The 22,583-nt window shown below is 41.5% G+C and overlaps 1 long non-coding RNA gene across 4 annotated transcripts in view; it reads right to left on the bottom strand.

The window, feature by feature from the left end:
* Positions 1–22,583, bottom strand: part of LOC142406599 (uncharacterized) — a 55,547-nt gene that overhangs the window by 15,760 nt on the left and 17,204 nt on the right. For 3 of the 4 annotated variants that reach the window (XR_012774624.1, XR_012774623.1, XR_012774626.1), the window contains one exon: positions 11,687–11,775. The exons of the other annotated variant lie outside the window; for it this stretch is intronic. This is a non-coding gene — a long non-coding RNA (uncharacterized LOC142406599). The remainder of the gene's footprint in view (positions 1–11,686; positions 11,776–22,583) is intronic. 4 annotated transcript variants of the gene reach the window in all.

Genomic DNA, 22,583 nt, shown 5'->3' with positions numbered 1-22,583 from the left:
TAGCACTTGATAACCAAACATCTGACAGATGCCAGGTGAGGAGCCTGGAAAAAGGTGAACCTGGATTTCCTTAATTAAAGAGATGCTACTCGGCACACGGAGTCTTGAAGCTTGGGGATTACTATTAGACCTGTATATTGTAAAAATAGAGGATCTTTATGGTCAACTGTTCAGCCTTTAAGTGTTCATTGTGTTTATCTAGAAAGCCTCATTCTGGATTTCATTTGACAAACAAACTGCCACTACTTATCAGGTTATTCTTGTCACTGATATGACAAAATAATTCATGAAGTGATTTTAAACTGTACCTGATTTCCCTCCAGCTAGCTGTAGCCTCTAGCAGTTAGGGAATAGCAGTATGGAAGTACCTGAGGCAGAAAATAAATGTAGTTTAATAACAAGAATATTATAACAAAAAAAAAACCACTTATGTTGGAGAGCCTTTAAAGTTAGTCTGCCTGTGGAAGTGCAGCATTTCTAGAGGAAATTTGGAAAAAGTACAATTCTACTTGTATTAATCAAGGGAACTAGGAAAACTGGAATTTCGGTGGTTTAGAAGGGTCAGGTAAAACGTATTAACAGAATAAGGGTAAAGATTTAAAAATCACCAGTCTGAATTTTGAACTGAAAAGTGTGAGAATGACTTGTAGCATACCAAATTTATAAGTATATTTGTTTAAATTAAGCTAGATAAATAGCTGTCACCTTAATCTGAAAAATTCTTCTAAAAAGGCCTTTAGAGCTATTGGGCTAAATCAAATAAAGTGTCTAGGTAGAAAAGAAGCACCTAAAATCCAAAGCTGTAAACCAGACCATAACCCAACCCGGTCACTGCCTGACCTCACCAGGTGCCCGACCACTCTGGGCTGAGCCGCCAGGTACCAGGCTCCCACCCAGCCTGCACAGGGGTCTACAACTCCTCCACATAAACTCCCAAAGCACCTGGCCTGGTAGGTAATCTGAGAGCACATTTATCTCTTTTTGACAGATTCAGGTTTCCCTCAAAAAAAAAAAAAAAAAAGTTGTAGATGATTTAGGGAACTTTGAGGTTCTTGTATTTAACACATTAAGTCAGGGAATTGCATGCCAACTGAAAGATAATCAGAGGAGCTAACAGCTATGTACCTGTTTCTCAGGAGAGTGGTTTTCTAACAAAGACCATTTTCTAGCAGGCCTGGTGAAGCTATCCTCTCATTTAGAAAAAAAAATAAATGCAAGGTCCACGGGAGCAAGAGGAGTAGACTGATTCTCTAAGTTGTCATCAGACACTCATCCAGAAGAAGGGAGGCTCCTGGCCAACTTTTATTCCTAGAACAGTATATGCATTTTATATGGTTTTCACAGTCATTGGATAAAATGACTGAGCCATCCCTGAAAAACTAATTTCCTAATTTTCAGGTCAAGACTAGCCAGGAGTGCATTCCTCTCTTGGATTGCCAGAGAAGGAAGGGCAAGGGGACTGCAGCCCCCTTCAGCTCCTGGGCACTTCTTCTGAGCCACATGACATAGTCATCATCATTCAACTCTTGTATAAGAAAGTTTAATGGAAAGAAGTTACAACGTGAAACAGCACATAACATATCTCTAAGGACTCCTAGATCCAGCAATCAGTCATATGCTGACCCTTGCAATCCTTGATCACAAATGTTCAGCAAACCTCGATCATAAATGTTTCCAACAAGGTAGAATGAAACCTGCTCAGCTTACAGTTCTTACCCCTACATATGATACATAAGGATACACAAAATACTTATTAGGCATGAATACACAGTTGCAATTTTTTTAAATAGAATTACTTGAATTACTTAAACTCTCTTTTTCGCTTCTTATTTATGGCAAAGAAAACCAAAACTGAGATAGTATCTTTTTTCCTCCCATTGTTAATATTTCATGCTAGAAAACTTAAATATTTATGAATGTTGGGAAAAGTAGATGTTATTTTCTGTCAAAATGGTCTCCCTTCAGAAAAGCAGCGTGGTCTTTATAGTTACTTCTAAAACAAACTAGATCGAATACTTTCTTTTTACTGCAAAACCTGCTCTTGGGCCTTATTTCCACTGGCAGATAAAAGACCACAGGTTAAGAATTCAGCCTAAGCCATTTCCCAGACCTTCGGTTCAGTGGGGTTTTCTAAGTATAAAATTTTGATTGCTCCTTTTTTATCATGAAATCAATTTAGTCAGGTTTTGATGCAAAATTAAATACTAATCAAAAGAACCATACTATTAAAAGAGAGGTACAGAAACACTACCACTAGTTTTCTTAATCTTGACCACAGAAACCCTTTCATTCTAATACATGCAAACTAAAGATTTTTCTGTTGTTGGTTAATAAAAAGTCTATACACCACATATCCCAACATAAACAGTATGAACCAATTCAAAATGTTAGTAGAGCTTTAAGTACTGTGAAAATGAGACTAAAGAGAAGTATCAAGTTTTCCACCTGAAATTTTGCCAGATAGCACCAACCCATGCTGCTCTGGTGCGACTCTAAGAGTCTAATCATGTTATTCATGAGCAGCCCAGTGGATTACTCAAGCAGGTACTGTTTCCCTGAGGCCTTGAAAGAGAAAAACAACTCCAAATTGAAGGACTCCAGCAGAATTTAGAATGTAGGGTCCCAGATTGTCACCTTGAAACCTCTTAGCCTGAGTAGACATGTGACTGGCTGCATTCAGAATTTCCTCTTCCTCAGCATTACCTGTTGATGAGTTTTAAGTAGTTCAACACTGGTGACTTTTGACAACTGCCTGCTCCACACACCAGCTACTTGCGGCCTTCTGAGACATCTAGAGATGCCACAAACAAACCCTTGCTGAACCCTGCTGTCACAGTTAAATAATTTGCCTCTTGCCTTCCTTCTTGCACACCCTATTTATTCTACATCTCTGCCAAAATTTTGCCTTCCCAAAGCAACATTGGCAGACAGGAATGTGCGCCTGCACCGTAGCCACAACGCTGTATGGTCTGACACATGGCTCCAACTCCTTTGCTTAGGCAGGTTTAGCTAGGCCAGCTAACAGCAATGTCTCCCATTGCCCAACACTTCCCTCTACTACAGCTGTTGCCTTCTAACAGGGGCAGCTGCAGAGGATGTGTACCCACACCTCAGCTGCCAGATGTTATCAGTGTAAAGTGGGACAGTTCAGAAGCAACTAAGAGTCCTGTTCAGCTCTCTGCCAACTTTTGTATGGGGATAGGGCAGACCCTGTTTACCAGCAGCAGTTAATCTTCCTGCAAACATGTGTCAGAGCCATTAGGAGTCTAAGCTACAATGCCAGGTTATGATCTGAGGTAGCTTTAGTGTGGTCACATATTGCCTTTGCCAGCTCTGATAGGGAGACTAGAAACTCCTACAGAAGGGCAGAACAGACACCTGCAGGCAGTCACTTCTTAAACTGCCACAGCAGATTCTTCAAAATCATCTGTAGCACCCTTTGTCTCCTATATATCAATCCTAGGCATATGATACGTAATGCTCTGGATCGCATTCAAGAGAAGACACATGTAAAACTCAGTTACTATAGCAGCAAAGAAACTTATTGCTTCTTTTTAACCCAAGTCAAGTTGATTGTGGGAACAGCACAGTCCAGAATCCAGCATCATTAATACTACCTGAGTTGGAATTTTATTCTTGCCATGCCATGCCATACCACCCCTAACATTTTGAGTTTGCACACACAGAGACCCAAGTTGTAACTACACCCTGTGTAGGCTGAAACCGGCTCAAGGCACTGTTGCACTGATGCTTTAAGACCACACTGCTGTAAGAAGAGGCAAGGCACCCTCCCTGCTGCCAGTCCAAACTCATAACTAGCCTTCATCTGTATCAGCAAGCAGATTCAACTCAGCAGTCATCTGTACAATCACTACTACTGGCTCAAGAAAAAGGATAAGACTGTCTTAACAAAGTTTTCTTGGTGGGAGAATGGACCTCTGATACCCAGGAGTACTGACTTCCATCAGTGTTAGCCAGGCATGAAATCACACCAACAAGCACCAGCAATGCTTCAACTACTGCAGCATTCATGTGGAAACCTAGATCAAAAACTTTCTGGAAGCTAAAGATGCTTTATGTTGTCTCTATTTCTTTAGCTAATTTGGCTACTTCCAGACTAGCTCAGGTGTACCTGAATGAGCTGCAGCCCCTCTTCTGACTACAGTATGGGTTGTGGAAGTGCGAGAAAAGGCACGGTGAACTAGATGGAGTTCAAATACCACAAACCCAGGTTAGAGATACTATGTCACCTGCAACAATATTTAAAAGCAAAGAAACAAAAAAAACCCACCAACAAAAAAAAAAAAACACACACCAGAAAAAACAACCCCTCTTGCAGAATTCAGGGCAGGTACTGTTCAGAAGGAATTTTCATTCCCAAAGGTTGTTTTTTGTTTGTTTTAATTTAGTATTACAGATTATTCACAAATCTCTTCATTATATTCTGCCATTTCATACAAAAGGAGATAGACGTATCATGTTAATGTCCTGTTCAGGCTTTACCAAGAATCAGGCAGGGAATGGAGATCAGAACTGACACTCCTGTTTGGTGAATCTGTTCCACATAACATGATGTTAATTAAGTTCTAGCCAAATTACATTTTTCATCTTCAGTCAGAGACCAACTCTTAACTACTCCCCCCTCCCCAGGTTTGTTGGGGTTTTTTTACAATCCTAAACAGTATGCCTGGAGGTGGTAGAGGGATTGCAAATGTCATGGCATTTACCTTTTCTATCAGAGGAAGCATTAGTAAGGTATGAACAGCTTGTTAACACTTTAATATCTCTTCAGACCAGATCTAGAGCTCTAGTCGCATAGATACTGAACTCTACATCAAAACTTTGTACATCACAGCTTGATTTCTAAAGTATTTGAATTTGTGAGAGCCAGAGTGCCAACAGCTTGGAAAGGAGTCTTTTCACAGGCAAATTTTCTTTCATCAGTTTCTCCATAACAGATATCCTATATTCAGCCTCCACATCAAGGTTAAAAAAAAAAAAAAAGTTAATACATTTGTGAATACTGGAAAGGGAGGAGAAGGGTCTAAGAGACATGGGAGCTTCACTACTTCAGCTGTATGGGTTAATTTTTGTGTATTCTAAGAGATCTTTCTTCATATACATTTTATTTCTGAGTTCTCTATAAGTTTTAATTTTTTTTTTTAATTTTGCATTAGGTGATTTCTAAAGGATGGCTGTGGTGATAAGAAGCACACATCCAGATATGAGTGGAAACTCTGTAACTGCACGAAACCTGATTTGAATGGAGTTACACAGTAACCTTTCTGAATCAAGTTCTTCGTACAGGAATACTACTTACAAAACATCTATTCTAATAACGGACCCTACCCTTTCAGGCATCATATTTTCTTTTAGGTGAACAAGTGATTAATCCAGTTCAGTCATCTATGTTTCAACCCTGAAGTATTCTTAGCTGAAAGTTTGTTTTTTATATAGTCTTTTTCATACAGCAGTTCTTGTCAACTGCTTGAAAGTGTGTACCTTTAAAAATAATCCGGGCATAGGTAGGTCTACACAGCCTTAAACAAGTGCACTAGTAGGTGAAAAATGTGCAATTTGACATGAGATGCCCAAGAGGTTTTCCATATCTTCACCATAAATTGCTGATAAATTCCCTTTTTGTTACAGGCTTTACCAAGTCAGTAGCTTGGCAGGTTTGAACACATGAATCAAAGTATAGAAAATCTTGGTATAAACTGTGTGGGAGTTGGCAAATCCCAGGCAATGTCTCTTCTAATTGCATTTTTACCCCAACTGATTTGCCTGCAATTAACAGTTCTGCCTCCCCTGTCTTTGACACTAACTTAATCCCTCAAGAAGACAGATTGTTGCAAAAATTGCTCTTGGCTGGAAGGATAAAGACCTGAGTGCCCCCAAAAAAGGGCAGGGAGAAGAATTCCTTCCTCTGGCTTTTTAGTAGTGTAATACATTTGTGCTCGTACCTTTATAGAAATGAAGGCCAGCGACTTCCTTGGTGGGTAGCTGTTATCAGTCAGATACTATCATTTCCCCCCCCCGGACACCTAATCTCAGTTCTACGTGGATAACATGCGTTAGTCATTTAGTACAACCTCATTTACATAGAGCACAATGAATTACATTGACTCCAAGGTCTCTACTATTTAAGAGCAAAACTAGACAAAGCCATGTTCACATGGAGTTTGGCTGGCAAGACTTGCTTTAATAAAATAGGTTTGGATACTTCCGATTATAAAATTTCAGCTTTCCATAACCCTTACCAAGCTGTGTTGATGCCAGGTGCAATTAATCCATAACAAAAGGGCACAAGTAGCAAAAAGCAAATTTAATAGCTGCGTCACAAGCAGCTTCATTCCCCTTCCTACAAACACAATAGAAATCACATCCCAATTTCCATATAGCCAAGTTAATTTCTTCCTGCAGTGTGTTATTCTGGACAGCAGTGCTGCAATGCATGTTGCGGTAGAGCAGAAAGCAACAACAACAACAACAACAAAAAACTAAGTACGTCCCTTGACCAAGTAACTATTAGTTCAGTTTTATCATTGCTTTCTCTGTCTTACTTCTATTCAACATGCACAAACACAAGAAAAAACAAAAGTAGCACCTCAGTGTGTTTTGCATCTGATATTCATGATAAGGCCCATACAATGGCCTCAGCCTGAAACCTTAACGGAAGAGAGATCCTCCAAGCCTCTCCTGCCCAGCTTGCAGTTTACATTCAACCCACGGTTCCCAAATTCAACCATGCTTCCAATTCCCCCTCCAGGCTTTCCATCCTGCCTCAGACAACAATCTGCGGTTGAGGATCGTTCTTTAGGAAAAGCTCTCTCCTGGAGAGATACAGAAAGTAGAAATTCTTCCCATGTCCAACGTTGAACAAGCCTGTGAATCTGTAGAAGCTGAGCAAAGAACAGCCTTTTATGGGTCTGTGACAGAGCAAGTATGAAATCTGAATGGGATTATACATGAACAGCAAACTCCCTGGTTGGCAGAAACAGGTCCCTCAGAGAATGGGGTTGGGGTCACCCACCTCTGTTTCAGCTGTAAGAGCAAACTGGTGTATATGTAACTTAACTCCATAAATAGTTTCCCTTTCCCCTAATAAAACTCCATCCTCAATCTCTCCCATGCACCTGCAGTTGCTTCACTTGCAACACTTAGTCCTGCATTCAGAAAGAATAAAAAGCAGTTTTGACAAAAGATCTCCAAGCCCATGTTATTTGCGTAACGAGCAAGGATCAGGCAAGCAGCCAGCATTAGTAACTAACCAGATCGGACACAGTGGGAGTCGGTCCTCCCACCCCACAGCAGACCAAAGATAGGAGATACTTGTCTAATGAGGTTGGCAGCGACTGCTACGATAAGGTGGGGAAAATTTAATCGCTCACAATACACCAACTTCGTAAGCAAACCCCCTAGGGTAAACATGCAGATAAGGAGCCTCTCTCAATTTTGCTTAGCCCCTTGATTTTGATCCCAGGACAGCCTGCTCCTTCTGCCCGTCTCCATTTACCCGCACTGCCGTGACTACCTCCTCCCTCCCGCCCCGGTGGTGCGGTGCTGACGGCGCTGATGGACACCTGCCAGCTACACCCGGCTAAAACACGTTGCTTAGTGGTGCACTGCTGCGCCAGCCCCGTTTGTATGAAGGGCACTGCCTGTAACTCCTTAACACAGCACTTCAGTGAGAAGAAAATTGCCCAGAAAGGATTAATTATGTCTCCAGACCCAGAGCACACATACAGACAACAGGAGAGGGGAAAGCCCTGTGCTAGGGCTGAGCTCTCAGGCTTCAGAGAAATGTTGTTGCAATACCTTCGCCCTCCCGCGCCGAGCTGGAAAGCCAACCCAGGCTCACTAACAGCCTGATGGCTCAGAGCCACCGTCCCGCACGGGCTGTGGGCTGCTCAGGGAAGCATTCATCTCCGAGACCGCTCCGGTACTCTCACTTGCGAGACGCAAGCCCAGGTGCACCCCCTGCCACAGCTGGTACGGGTGGGAGTGCCTCCACGTTGGAAACGGAGGGGAAGCAGAGCCTGGATGGATTACTTGGTGCCAGGCCACACCAGGAAAAGTGTCAGAGCTGAATTGTCCCAGCAGAAAGCAGCAAACTCGGAAGTACCCCCAGATACAGCCAGGACCTGTCCCAGGGGGCTCCAGCAGCTCATTAAGCTGAGACAGAACCACCACTGCCATGTCCAAGAAAACATTTACAGAATCACAGAATCACAGAATCATATAGGTTGGAAAAGACCTTTAAGATCATCGAGTCCAACCATAAACCTAACACTGCCAAAACCACCACTATACCATGTATCTAAGCACCTCATCCAAACATCCTTTAAATACCTCCAGGGATGGCAACTCAACCACTTCCCTGGGCAGCCTGTTCCAATGCTTGAGAACCCTCTCGGTGAAGAAAAATTTCCTAATATCCAGTCTAAACCTCCCCTGGTGCAACTTGAGGCCATTTCCTCTTGTCCTATCACTTGTTACCTGGGAGAAGAGACCGACCCCCACCTCTCTACAACCTCCTTTCAGGTAGTTGAAGAGAGCGATAAGGTCTCCCCTCAGCCTCCTTTTCTCCAGGCTAAACAGTCCCAGCTCCCTCAGCCGCTCCTCATAAGAATTCTGCTCCAGACCCTTCACCAGCTTCGTTGCCCTTCTCTGGACACGCTCCAGTACCTCAATATCCCTCTTGTAGTGGGGGGCCCAAAACTGAACACAGTATTCGAGGTGCAACCACTTTACTACCACAGTATTCGAGGTGCACCATTTACTACCACCATTATACCATCCCTGGCAGGCTGAGCATCCAGAGTGATGGACTTTCTCTACCCTTCCCTGCAGAGAGGAACGCAACCTTCCACAGCCTGATCTCACTGTTGGTGGTGTTCTTATTAACGAAAAGTACCCCTGGAAACTGCTACGAACTTACAGTGCTACATGGCATATATTTGGAATGAAACAGTCACCCTCTCCCAGATTGCCGTCCGACCTACTCGGACAGTTTGCCGTCCGACCTACACGGCACATGCCGGGCAGGTGAGCGGGAGGCAATCTAGCATGTCGATATTCACACGCGCACGAGGAACCACTCGGAGACCAGCTCTGCCCGGGCTCCGACGGGGAAGGCGGTGGCAAGCCCCCAGAGCCGCAGTCCTCAGCTGCGCTCCCTGGAGACAGGGTTAGATCCACCTCGCAGACCCCAGGCTGCTCTGAGGAGCTGGGTCAGCCCCAGCCACAAGCTACAGCAGGTTCTGGAGATGCGCTAGTTCCAGTTCATAGATACCACCTGGTCAAGGCCACTAAGGCTGCCCATGAGCTCGGAGTTATTCAAAACCAAAGCTCTGCAGCCTCTCCCCATCCCACCCCTGCAGCAAGGGAGGGAAGAGGCCTGAGGAGTGGAGCACTGGTATTTCCTTAAAGCAAGGGTTTTACCAAAAGTTTCATACACTGAAGTGTCCAGAAAGCAGAGGCCTGAACAAATGTCTGCAGTGAAGCATCTACAAAGGAGGTAAGTTTAAAAGAACCCCCAAAGGTGGCTTTCACACTTTCTATCCAACACTATGTTTCACCTCTCCACTTGAGTCCTGTTGCTTTCAAGACCAAAAGCAGAAATTTCTCAGTGCTATCAGCCCACAGCATTATCACTTACAGCACCTTTTTATTTCAACATCCTCCACTGGATAGCCTTTCTCTGAAAATCTATACTTTACTGCCTCAAGAGTGCTGTATTCTATTCAAGTTCAATTGTAAAAGTACTTGGAATTTGAAAATAAAACCCATACAAGTAAGGATCCAAAGTTATACAGCCAGCCCAAAATAGAGATTAGTATGGCTTTCTTTGCATTTTTCTTCACTTTTCTAATGAATACAACTGAGCAGTTCATAATACATTTTGATGTTGAAAAGGAAAAAGGATTTTATTTTGTTGTAGTTGTGGGGTTAAAAAAAAAAAGTATTTTTAGTTAATATTGAGCTAGTTTTAACTCAGCTCCCTACTCTGCAAATGCAGATCTGGTTTCAGGATTCCTCAATTCGTTCCAGTAAACATCTATGCAGTCAAAAATCCTCTGTTAAGACCAAAAGCAGCGATTTAAGTGCTACATAGGGGCTCTTTGCAGGAAAGGATATTGAAGTGGTAGATTTCTGGATTTTTACTTTCTTAATTAAGAATCTGGAAACGGAGGCACACGTTACTGCACTACTGAGCCTCTTACAGTGACTGGAAGACACAGCTCAGGTTAAAAGCCACGGAAAAGATTAAGAGCTACATCTGTTAGTAGATAACCCGCCCCGGGACAGACAATCCTTTATGAACTCCATGACCTCTTCGGAGGTTGTAGATGGGAGCAACAGGGCACTAATCAGTCACCTGGAATTGACATTAAAACTGCAAGAGGAACAAAGAAAACAACCGAATTTAACATCCTTTTTATACGCAAACTCTGATAAGTTGGGAGATAGCAGAAGTGTCCCAGTCTGAATTGTTTTTCTCCTTTCAATGCTGGCTTCGTTACTTCGCTGCTCAGTACAGTATGTTCCTTCTTCCACTTTTTTTTTTTTTAGAAGGCACATAGGAACTTCAGAAAAACAGCACATGCTCACAGAGAAAAATCTTGAAGGACTGGCAGATACTTGTGATTTCTGAGCATCAGTGGGGTTTTCTAACTACAAATTTTTCAGATGTCGTGGGCTTGACAGCATCTATTCCAAGCTTGTTGTTTCCCTGCTCTTTTTCACAGATTTAGAGTCACTGATGAATGCTATGTGTACCAGCCCAGATGCTCTGTTCTAGCTATAAAACAGTTTTCGTCAGCTAACTGGATAAGAGAGCTTAAAATAGTGCAGCCCTTTACTCTTTATCAGCTTAACATTTTCCAGTACACAACACTAGACTGAGAAGTACAAACCAGCCTGGTTATAATTTACATACATTTTCTGGGGCATTGTTTGATGTTGTTTTAATATTGGATTGAAAGAAAATAGGATTTGACTCTTTGCATTGTCATTCTAAATAGTGACCAAAGATCTCGGCTAACTGAGCACTTTTCTATTACAGCAATCACCTGGAAATTAACAGACCGTTTGCAAGGATTTCGTCTCTCTTTCACTTTTAGTAAAGACCCTGTTGGGGGATTTCTGCCTTGTGTCCTAAAGCCAAATTCTGTTTTCTAGGCTCTCTCTAGACACTGGAAAGAGTCTTATTGTTCAGCCACTTTTAGATGAAAAGTCCGAGCTTCCCCTTATTCCTCAGCTGCATAGCTGACACAGTGTTACTCTGCCACACCAAGACCATTGATCCAAACTTCTAAGATTAGGAACAGAGATCAAAACCTTCTCCAGTTCTAATCATTGCAGAATAAAGTATCAAGTGGCATTTGTTTAAGACCAAAATAATTTTGACATGTTGAATCTCTCGAATCCCCAGTGGCACCCTGCCTTTCGGCAAAGCTTGCAACACTAGTCATGCCAATAAAGTAGTTGGAATTGAACTGCCTTTTTGCCCAATCCCACTAAAACCATAGTAATTGGTTCACACATAGAGGCTCAGCTGCCTCAGTGAGTACTAAAGCTACCAGCCAATCTTGACAGTGTTTTTTGCAAGCCTGGCAAAATGAAATGTAAAGCAAATGTTCCTGTTCATGTCACTAGCCTGGAAGGTTTATGTATTTCCAACCTGTCTGGTTTTCCATGTGTGTTCACTTCCCAGGACATGTTGGCCAGTTTCAACCAAATGTGCCAGAAGGGGAGAAAAGTGTTTAGTTCCTAGAGAAACAAAGGAAAAGAAAGGAAAAACTGATTAGCCCCTAACTGAAGGGGACTGCAAGAATACAACCCAGAAATCCTTATAGGAGAAAGACAAACATCTCAAAGACAGAAAAAGATTCCCTCAAAACTCAAACCACTTTAGACGTCAGAAAATCCATCGAGCGACATAAACCTTAACTTAGATCCTTCGTCCCATGGAACTAATTCACTTAACAATAGTTGGGGTTTTTTCCTCCTTATAGAAAGGATTTTCCAGCTCTAGGAGGGAATGGATATTGGTGTGCTGCTTAACTTCTTGTAAAAGTAGAAACACTGTTCACATTCGCCTTAGGCATTTGGGAAGCACTCACTGTCAGAAGTGTTATATCAGAACCTGCCATTCTGTGACTCACTCAACACATCTGTCTAGATATGGCTGACATTTTTATCAAAATCAAATATTAACACAACAAGCAATAATTGCTCCCTACACCAGTTTCAAGTGCTGTTTAAAAATGTGTCACCTTCTTCATGTTTTTCATTATTCTTTATTATCACAGCACCAGCCACATCACATCTGAACCTCCAAAGCCAGGGACAAGACCTTGGTAGTCTTTTAATATTGAAACAGTGACAGTACTTTGGCTGCCACGTGTGATCCCTGAGAGGTGCAAATGCAATTTCTTTTCACCAGTCCTTCCCAGTAGCAGTTTGATGGTTCAAGGAAATTATGGTTCAAGGAAATTTATTCTACCTATTGAAGTGAATTATTTGAGTATATGAAGAGCAGCTAAGGAGATGAGCAGGCTGGACAAAAACCACTTTGGCATTTACCCCAATTCAGAATGGCTTTGTTATCAATCTTGTTTATAAACAAGATTGGGGATCTCGCTAGTTGGCAATTCCCTCCTCCCTACCCTCCTCTAGCAGGACTCCTCTAATCCACTTGGGAGCAGCAATCATACAGAAAACAGTCAAATTGATGAAGTTCTTCTCTTCTCCTTCCCATCATTCTTTTTTCCTTTTGCTGACCCAGCACCTCACACATTCTCCAAGCCTTTTGCCTGCCATGTAAATGAGCAATTAATTCAATCTAATATTTTAGCATCCCGATGAAATATCCTTTTTCCTTGCTGAATTCTCATCCTCTGGGACTTATTCTCCAGTTCTGCAGTAATCCCTTCGAGGACAGACAATCCACTTTTAAAAGAGACTTTCAAAAAGAATAAACCACTTAAAAACAAATTAATCCTTCAGATTATATTACATACTAGAAAGAAACAAGAGAGCTTTAAATTCAGAAGAGGAAGTATAAACTATTCTTCCCTTTTACAGTCTTCTTTGACGCTATTCTAAACAAAGGAAACAAGATTCTTCCAGTTCTCCCTTACTGGGAGCTGCTCTGTAATTTATTTCTTACAGAAACCTCTGAAGGGTTAAAGACTCCAGGGATTCTGCAGGTGTGTTGAACTGCAGTGCTGCACATTTCTAACCTTCAGAAATGCATTCGGTTGTGCTACCGAAATCTTTTCTCCCTGTATCTGCATCAATAAGGTTCAACAGCATTTTAGTAACTGAAGAGTTTCTAATGTAGCTCTGATCTCTTAAAAGTGCCAGACATACAGATTTCCCTGGCAAAACTCTTAATGATGTACTAGTCTTACCGTAACCAGATAGGAAAGCAGAATAATTTCCCTTATGTACACAGTAAAGTGCAGTATATACCACGACCTGAATTCTGATCTCATTTACATCTCACTTATTCACTGACTGCAGTAAACTCGGTATAACTAGGGTAACATTTTTGTGAGAGCATGCCTGCAGGCCCCTCAAACTACATCAAAGTATAATTCTGAATCCACAGAAAGGCAGGTTCCCTACCAAGAAGGATTATAAATCTCTTTTTATATAAATATAGAAACAGCAAATAGTTGTGTTCTATTCACAAATACTTATATTCAATTCATATACATGGTATTCCTGACAGCTGAACCAGTCTGAAAGCTGTCTATTGTCAGGGTCTGACGCAGTCATAAACTGCTATCATGCTCCAGTAGCCTCTTGGTTTCCAGCATACATCCTAAGTAGCTGTCCTGAACAAAAAAAAAACAAAAGAAAACAAGAAAAACACACAACACAGACAAACCCAAAACAATAAAAAAAAGAAAAAAAAACCAACAAAACCCAAAAATACACACACTCAAACCAAAAATTTGATTCCAGATTTACAACTTTAAAAAGCTTGTCTAGCCTCTCTGAAAGCCATTAACAGAGGTTCTTGAGTTACTGCTAACACAGAGAGGACGCTCTCTGTGTGAAGGGGGCCTGTACTATCAGGATTCAGTGAGGCCATGCATTGGGCAGCAAGTCTTTTTGTGGTTTTAAGCATTGGTCCTCAGAATAGTCAAAAACACGCAACGCAGTTGCACATGGTTTCACACTTTCCATTTTACAGAACTCCATTCCTTTAGTTACCATTCCTCATGCTTAGAGAGCAGGGGGCACAGGGAGGTGGAAAAGTCCTTGATTGAAAGGGCATTTCTTGTGAAGTGCTTACTCTGTAGCAAGTACCTTAGAGGACAGAAAATAGTCTGTAACACAGAGGAGCCCGTTGAAAATCCTCATCTCGACACTTATGGGGTAGGTGAATAAAAAAAATCAGTAGTCCTAGAGAATCTTGTTGTATCCACTGTCCTACACCATGTCCAACTTTAAAAGCAGGGGGGGGGGGGGAGAAAGAGAGAGAGAGACTGAAAATAGGGGGTGAGGCTACAGCTACCTGCTTGACAGCAACTGCAAGGGCCAAAGAAGAAATTTCCTGCAAGGAACAGGCTTAGACTCATTACGGTTTTTTTGGCCTTCTTCATAGCATCAACACAATATGCTTGGATGCCAAAGAACAATGTAGCCTGAGATTTATTGTAATTGGGGCATAGCAAGGCACAGCAAGGTGAGCCTTGGCTGTCCTCCATCATCTGATTAAAAGAATAGGACCAAAAGGAAATAACTAGGGGACCAGTTCAGAATTAGAAAGATAAAACTGAAGGCCAGGGTACAATGAGCTAAGCCTTGGAAAGGTAGAAGAGACTTATGCTTCTTCCTATGGGAGTCTTAACGTCATCTGTTCCAAGAGCAGCTGGGACTCGCTAGAACCATACTTCCAGTTAGAAGGGTAGCATAGATGACCAGTGCCTGAGGTGTAGTATAGAAGCAGCTGTGAAGTCTGTTTGCATGTGTCAGGAAAAGGCTGAAAGTCAAATCTGCAAAGGAAACCTGAAGTAGTTAGAAAAATGATGATATGGCAGGATATGCCGAGCACAGAGTGGCACAGAGTAAGAAATAGGTTTCATTCTCATTCTCAGTGTGTTCCTTCTTCACTGCAGCCTCATTCTTGTTTGTAACAGATGGCATATCAAGCATGTGCTGGGTGAGCTTTGCTAACGTTTAACATTTTGGAAATTGGTTTCCTTTAAGATAGCTGTTCATGGAGATATGTGCGACGGTTGTAGTGAGTGAAAGCTGCAAGGGTGCCTTTCTGGGCTGCTCGTAGCTTATAAAGAAACCACTCTGCCACTGAGGGAGGCTTAAGAGGGAATTGAGGATGGGGAAGCCAGGGGTGGAAGCTAATGTAAGAAGTTGTCCCAAAAGCTTCAGGGGGAAAAAAACAACAACCCCACAGCCATGAATAAAAGCAAGAACAACTGGATGGGAAACCTATGTAAGGAGAGAAGCCTACATGAGGTTGCAGGCTGCAGAAATTCTATATAGAGAAGCGTCTGCAGCGTGGTTAAAATCTTTGGTTAGAGCAGAGGGAGACCCTCCACACTTCCATGGAATTATCCAATTGTGGTAAAAAAAACCAAAACAGTACAGAAAGCACTTTTTGATGGCAATACGGTACTTTTTTCTTATAAGAGCTAGAGATGTTAGAGAGGTCCTTACAAGGCAGGAGTATGGGTCTAAGCCAAGAAAAGGATGAACAGACACTTACCTTTCATGTCCATGCTTGTCTTAGAAGAGAGTGACTCTATCTGAGCTGTCTGCAATCTTAAACAGCCATAGGGAAGCAGGACAGGAGACCAGGGGGAGCCCAGTAATAAATAATTTGAAACTGAGCATGAGGAGCAGCTGAGATTAAGATCATATAAAGTTGGACTGGATTAGATCAGCTAATATGAACCTGCCTCTTACTGCTTGCTAAAATAAGAGTGAAAACTCCTTTTGATGCTGTGCATCAGAAACAAGCTTCAATTTCACAGCTTCATTAACCAAAGATCACTCTTTCAGGTATTTTTATTTTAATTTTTATGCATCTATTATCTAAATGTAAGATATAAAAGACAAAAGGTCTTGCATTAAATCACGGTTTATTCATTCCAGTGAAGATGTTGCATTATGTAAATAGTACCTTTTGAAGTTGGAACAGAAATTACCACAAGGCCCTTCTGGGATCTATTCTGATTTCCTAGGTATTTGCTCTATTTTTATACATGACTGATGGAATTGCACTGAAATAAGGGTTTCTTTGTTGCTGTTGATGCAAAAGGGAGAAAACCAGCAAGTAACAAAAGAGCAATCCAACAAAAGGCTCTAAATCAGGCACTTCAAAGAGCATGGGCTGGATTCAGAGGACTCATTTCAGCACTGCAAAGGTACACAAACCAACAGGGTGACTCAAAGAACTTAAGCTAGGAATTTATGTTTCCCCTATGGTCAGTAGAAAGAAACATGTGCCTCTGAAGAACAATTCTAAGTGTTTAACTGAGGCAGCTTTGGCTCCAAACACAAGTGAAATTAAAATTGGCCAGTTGATAGGGAATCAATAGAGTAGTCTGTAACTTACATTAAGTAATCAAACCACAGGCGTACATCAAAACCCAGTGTATGAGCATGGAGCACCACCTATATTCTCCAGTGGACGTCCCAAAAATGAAGCACAACACACTTATGAGAAAAGCTGCTAGCTCATCCTTTTGACTTGATGTCATTACCACAGGAAGCAGCTGACACAGCTGGAGGCTCAGGAGTTGTCTGCACCGCAGAACGGAATACCTGTGGGGATGCCACAAAGATCAGATCCCAGGGTGCTCCTTATAGATGAGCAGTGCAGAGGGGGAGATGTTTCAACACCATGACCACACTCTCACAGCACTCGGCGTGGAAGAGTACATAACACACAACCAGTTATGGCACCCCAGATGCTGTTTGAAAGAATGAGTCCAAACCAGAGCTAGGAAATTAGTTTGGCAGATTAAAGTAAGCACATGCCGAAGCTGTGGAAGCGTTTTCCCAATGGCTATAACACATCCTACAAGAGAAGCATCTATCACTGAGAGTTTCCATGCCCCTAGTAGGACTGGCTGGCTGAACAGTGATAGCTGCTGTGCTGGGGACACTGCCCCTTGACACGATTGAAAAAAATGGCTCAGTCCTGCAGCGTAGATGAGACTGATCTGCTGTTACGGACTTTACTGGGCCCTTCTGACCTTCCAACGAGAAAACAAATGTGACACAGTCCCAGAAGACCACATTTGAACACTCTCAGGGGGCTGCTGTTTCGATTTGTACCAGTGCTCCGGTACAATAGGCATGAAGAAACCTTTGTCTTCAGAAGCAAATTACGAAGGCTTTTACCCCACCGTTTCCTTTCCATCCTCTCAGGAACAAGCACGAGACCGACATGGACGAGGAAACACGCAGTGGCCCTGCCAGGGACAGAATAAGGGAGTGTAAAATCCTAGTGCAAATACTGCTATTTTCGACTGACTACGTGACAAACACAAAAGAGAATCCGAGCACCACACACAATAAACCTACGAAATTTGGCAGGTTTCTTTGACACGTCTGGGAAGCAGCCTGCTGCCATAGTGATTTTGCTCCTCCCTCAAACTGATACCGCCAGGGCTGGGAAGGAAGAAAGATTCAGAAAAATAAACAGAGATCAGGGACCATTTGCAAGGGGATTTAACAAAAATCTTCTCTTTAGGCAGAACAACTGTGATTGTTTTCAGCTGAAAAAGAGAAAAAGATCAAAGTCCAGCAAAAACTTACTAGTTCTTTTTAAAACAGCAGTGGGAATACTAAATGTAGAATTGCTCTGTATTCACTTCTGAAGGTCTATTTATAAGGGTAGTTGTGGTGTGAGCAGCATTTTCTTTCTCCTAAAACGATCCCTGCTGCTGCTACCTCAGGAACAGCTCGAGGAGTGAAAGAAGTGGGAGAATGTCAGGTGCCTGCTAGACTTTAGCCCCAAACCTCATGTAAACCTTTTTTACCATCATCTTAGTGGAGATGACCCAAAGTGCTCAGAGTGGACTATGCTAGCACTAGTGGAGATACATTGGCACTGATAGTGAAAGAAAAAGGACATCTTGCAGCAGGAAGGCAAGGCAACGATGTTTTAGACCCCCTTTTGTGTGAATCAAAGGGTAATGGGCAAGACAGGGAAATCAGAAGAGGACTGAGAGTAGTCAGATCCAGAAATCAGTTCATTTTTGTTTTCATGTCATTCTTTTTTGATTAATAATCTTTCAATGCAGTTAAAATAATTCTTTGGATCAAGATACAGTTCAGCAGGTTTGAAAAGCACTATTTTTACGTCATTATCATGAAGAACCACCGCCAATAGGGACTCCTACATATGTAACATTTCATTTGCACATTAAAAAAAACCTCTTAATTGGAGGCAATCATTTAAACATTTGATTTTCTATAGTGCCCTGTGATAATTATTCTGATGTCAACACTATACAAGGAAGGTCAAAAGCCAGAGCCAGTCACATGTTATCAAGAATGTTCTCTAGAGACTTAATCTGCTAAGAGTCTTACCCTAATCCTTCCAAGGTATTCCTTAATGCTATCAAATCTGCAGCGAACCCTCTGCAGGAAACTCCTGTGCAGAACGCAACGCCTACTCAAGTAACTATTGCAGAAAAGGCAGAAATAAAAAAAAAAAAAAGTTTTTTTGCTTCGTTCATACAATGAGATTTTTATCCTTTGTGCAATCTTTATGAGTACCATTCAACTTTGGATTTCAGATTTTGCTTTTAGTCAGCTTCCAAATTGTACTTTCCCAATACAAAATGAAATAACATTTAGCCTGTGACCTTCAGCCACAGAGGCTCCTGGAATAGATAGCATAATGTCAACATTGCACAGCAAGATTGAAGCACTACCTCACAAGTGCAGCTCTTGAGGAAGCTCCCACACACAGAAGGAAGCAAGGAAGTAATATTTTCTTTCCCCTGCTTTTTTTTTTTACTCTGGAACACCAAACTTCAAATAAATCCTTGAAAAAAGCCAAACACATAAAGCATTATCAGACACAATATTTTAACTTGTTCTCAATTCCGAGAGAGCAATGCAAAAAAACTTGAAAGGTCTAAAGGCCATCGAGAATTGGCCAAATGTAGCTGTGTTTACACAGTTTAATAAACCAAGTCCATGGGATTATTCAGATAAGTAAGACTACAGAACAAAACTGTATACCAGAAGAGGAAAAAAGGAGAGAGAGACAGAGAAGTTTTCATTGTGGGTTATTGTGTTAAGAAAATATGTCAATTTAAAAGGCAACCATAAACAAAATATAGAAGTAAGATTTAAAAAAAATTGCTTTTAGTCTAATTAAAGGAAGGCTCATACATGTGCTGTAGTTAGATTCCTTCTCTTACTACCCTTGCAGACAGGTAGCATATTTTTCAGATTAATAGTCAGGAAAGTCAACATTGACTGTCCGTCAATCACTACTGTAGCCAGATAAGTGTCCCAAGATGTGGCAGAATTACAAAAGGATGGGCTGTTTTCTTCCTGCTCTTACTGCACTGGTGAAATATCACAGTGTGCCCCAAATACTGAAGAGCTTAACAGTTCTGTTCTCTGTCTTCTGCTTTTGTATATATTTTTAATTAGGCAAAGAGGGCTAACACAAATCAAATTAAATTATGACTATTTAACTGTGTCTCTTGGGGAAGATTTTCAGCGCAGTTAGCAGGGAATTAGGCAAACTTCTCCTTTAGCATTAATGAGAGTTTTGCTCCCAGTTCCTCTGCATTACAGTTATGACAGCCCCTGCCCTAGCTAACCGCTACAACTTCCAGCATCTCATTATGCAAGTTTAGATCGGGGCTGTTAAGCACTGCGAAACATGCACGTTGCTCATTTATAACTGTGGACATGGGCAGAGGCCCAGGGAGATTCCTGAAAGATGTTTTATTGGGAAAACAAGGAAGCAGAAGGTGTACAAGAGCTGTTATGGAAGATAGTCGCGTTTTCTTAGCTGTATGAAAGAACATTTTTCGGCGTTGAAGAGGATATCTTCCTCTGCAAAACCTCACCACTGCCAAATGGGCAGGACAGCCCAGAATAAAGCACAGATACACAAATAGCACGGGTCTTCTATCCGAGGGGCTCAGGAAGGCGTCCTGCCTCTCTGGCAGACCAGACGTGACCATGCTGCTACCCAGGGTGCTCCCCTCCCTCCGCAGCTCCTCCAGGCTGAAGGAGGGCAGAGCATGAAATTACTCCCAGCAATGCTGGTAGTGGTACTGATTAGCTCAGGGACGTTAAAGCTCTCCGTCAGAGCCAAGGGCTCAGCACAGCATGCCCATGTTACGCCAGCGTTACGTGGACGGAGATTACTACAGTACCCACATTTCTCATTGTAAAACAGTTTCCTGCTGTAGGAAGACCGGGAAGTGGTCACTGAGTTGTATTTTTTTGTATTACACACAATTCATTATAGAAGAATGACATAAAAGACATTAATGACAAGACTGAATAAATGACAAGATCGTCAATGAGCAGTTTTGCTGGATGTTGCTTCTGCCCTTTTGACTCACTTTTCCTTCTTTGATTTTGAAAGAACTAGAAAATAGGGAAATGAAAAGTTGGGACATGTTCCTCTCCTTCTTGAGCTCAGAAAAGGCTTAAAAAAGAAAACCCAAACTTTTTAGGTATCATGATCAAGCAAAAGCATTTATGAAAACATGCATGGTTTTCAAACACTACATGGAGTTTATTTGCATTTCTGATGCCTTTTTTACTACATGCTATCTAAAGTTAGTTTACCTTTTAGAATTTAATAAGAGGAATAGCAGAAGTATTTTAGAAAAAAATTGTGTTATGCCTATGGAATTGAAAATTACTCATAGAAAGAACATTTTCTATTGTTATAGAATTTCCTGGTTAGAATACATTTTCTGCTACTTTTTTCATCTATCAAAAAGGGTATTAACAATAAATCTGGGGGGGGTTTCACATCTATAACGTTTCCCTGTAAGAAAAATAGACCTCCTTTTATTTTTAGTTTTATTTAAGCTTGTGTACTGCATAAATAAATAAATAACAGTTCAGAAACGCATCCCTATAAGCAGGCAAGAGCTGAAGCGATAGCTTGCTGTAACTTAACTTCACATGCAATGCAGAAATCATTTATGTGAGTAGAGAGAATTGAACCTCGGAAGGAATTAAAAAAAACTGTAAAACTTGGAACCTGAACACACAACCTGAGGTATTCAATTGTCTGCTTTGCTGGAAACTAAAAGTAAACAAATGAACATAACACATAGCACCTTTTACTGGTACCTCTTCATAAAGAATACTTTCCTTCCAAAACCAGCAAGAAACAGAAAGGAGCTGGCAAAAAGATGAAATCCCTTTACACACAGTGTTTACACTGAAAACACAGGCAATAAAGAGAATGTCAACCGCAGCAGCTCCAACCTTGTTTGTCACTAGATTAACTAGAGAGCCAACAAGGACAATGACTCAACCATTCATGCCTATTAGGCTTGCTGTGAAAGGCTCCATTCACTCACCAGCTGGCGTGGTGGAAAGCTATCTAAAGATGCGAACAAGTGCAAGGGGTAGAGGCAGCCTGGCCCCGCTGCAATCTGAAACCAAAGCTGCAATTAATTACATCTGGAATGCGGCCAGGCACTCCTAGCATTGTAATCAAATGGGACCACACAGGGAAAAGAAAATCTTTTATCACGTAACATGCGCTACAGAAAGACAGTTAGGGGTCTTGCAATAGAAGAGATTTATTTTTTTTAATTCTTTACAGCACTATTCCTGTTGACAGTCTATATGAGTTTATACCTTGAAACCTCAAGTTTGCTGCTTCTGTTTTATTTCCAGTAAAAGGCTTATGTGCCTATCTTACCTATCCTTCTACCACCAAAATCAGCCCCCTTTATAGATTTTTTTTTCTTTCATATATGCTTTTTGTCCTCACACTTACAGCAATAATTTTATACTATTCCAGTGCTTGTACTCTAGAGATATTTGAATCTTCTGGATCATCACCCAAATTGCTTGCAAATCACAAGCCTAACCTGGGAAGTTCCCAACAGTCTCAACCACACATTGGCACAGTCTACAGAATTCAAGATGCTGTAGCATGTTTCAGATGGGACCAGCCTCAGATGATTTCCCCTTAGTGTAATTCTCCAAGACTTTGCACAACCATTTTTCCTTTGGTGAAGACTGAATGTAAAAAGTGTGCCTCAAAACAAAACGACAGAAGTGGCTATGGCCAGCCAGAATGACAGAATCCATCAACATCACCCACATCATGAAAGAAGCAGCATTCTCAAAATTTATCTGAGATGCATAGTGCTAAACTTGTATCTTCCCATCGTGATCATCATTAAACACTATTACAGTACTATTTTCAGTCTTTAACAAAATTAGGACCCCAGGGTGTATTACCCGGCATACATGCTAATAGTAAGATGCTGCAGCTGAAGAACTTTGCAATCTAAATTAGAAAAAAGAAAAACCTCAAAATAGAGAACAAAACAAAAAAACTACATTATCCATTTATT

Source organism: Mycteria americana, chromosome 2 (assembly GCF_035582795.1).
Source record: "Mycteria americana isolate JAX WOST 10 ecotype Jacksonville Zoo and Gardens chromosome 2, USCA_MyAme_1.0, whole genome shotgun sequence".
Taxonomy (NCBI): domain Eukaryota; kingdom Metazoa; phylum Chordata; class Aves; order Ciconiiformes; family Ciconiidae; genus Mycteria; species Mycteria americana.
The sequence above is the reverse complement of the archived record's forward strand: the minus strand, read 5'-3'. Positions and strand labels throughout refer to the sequence as shown.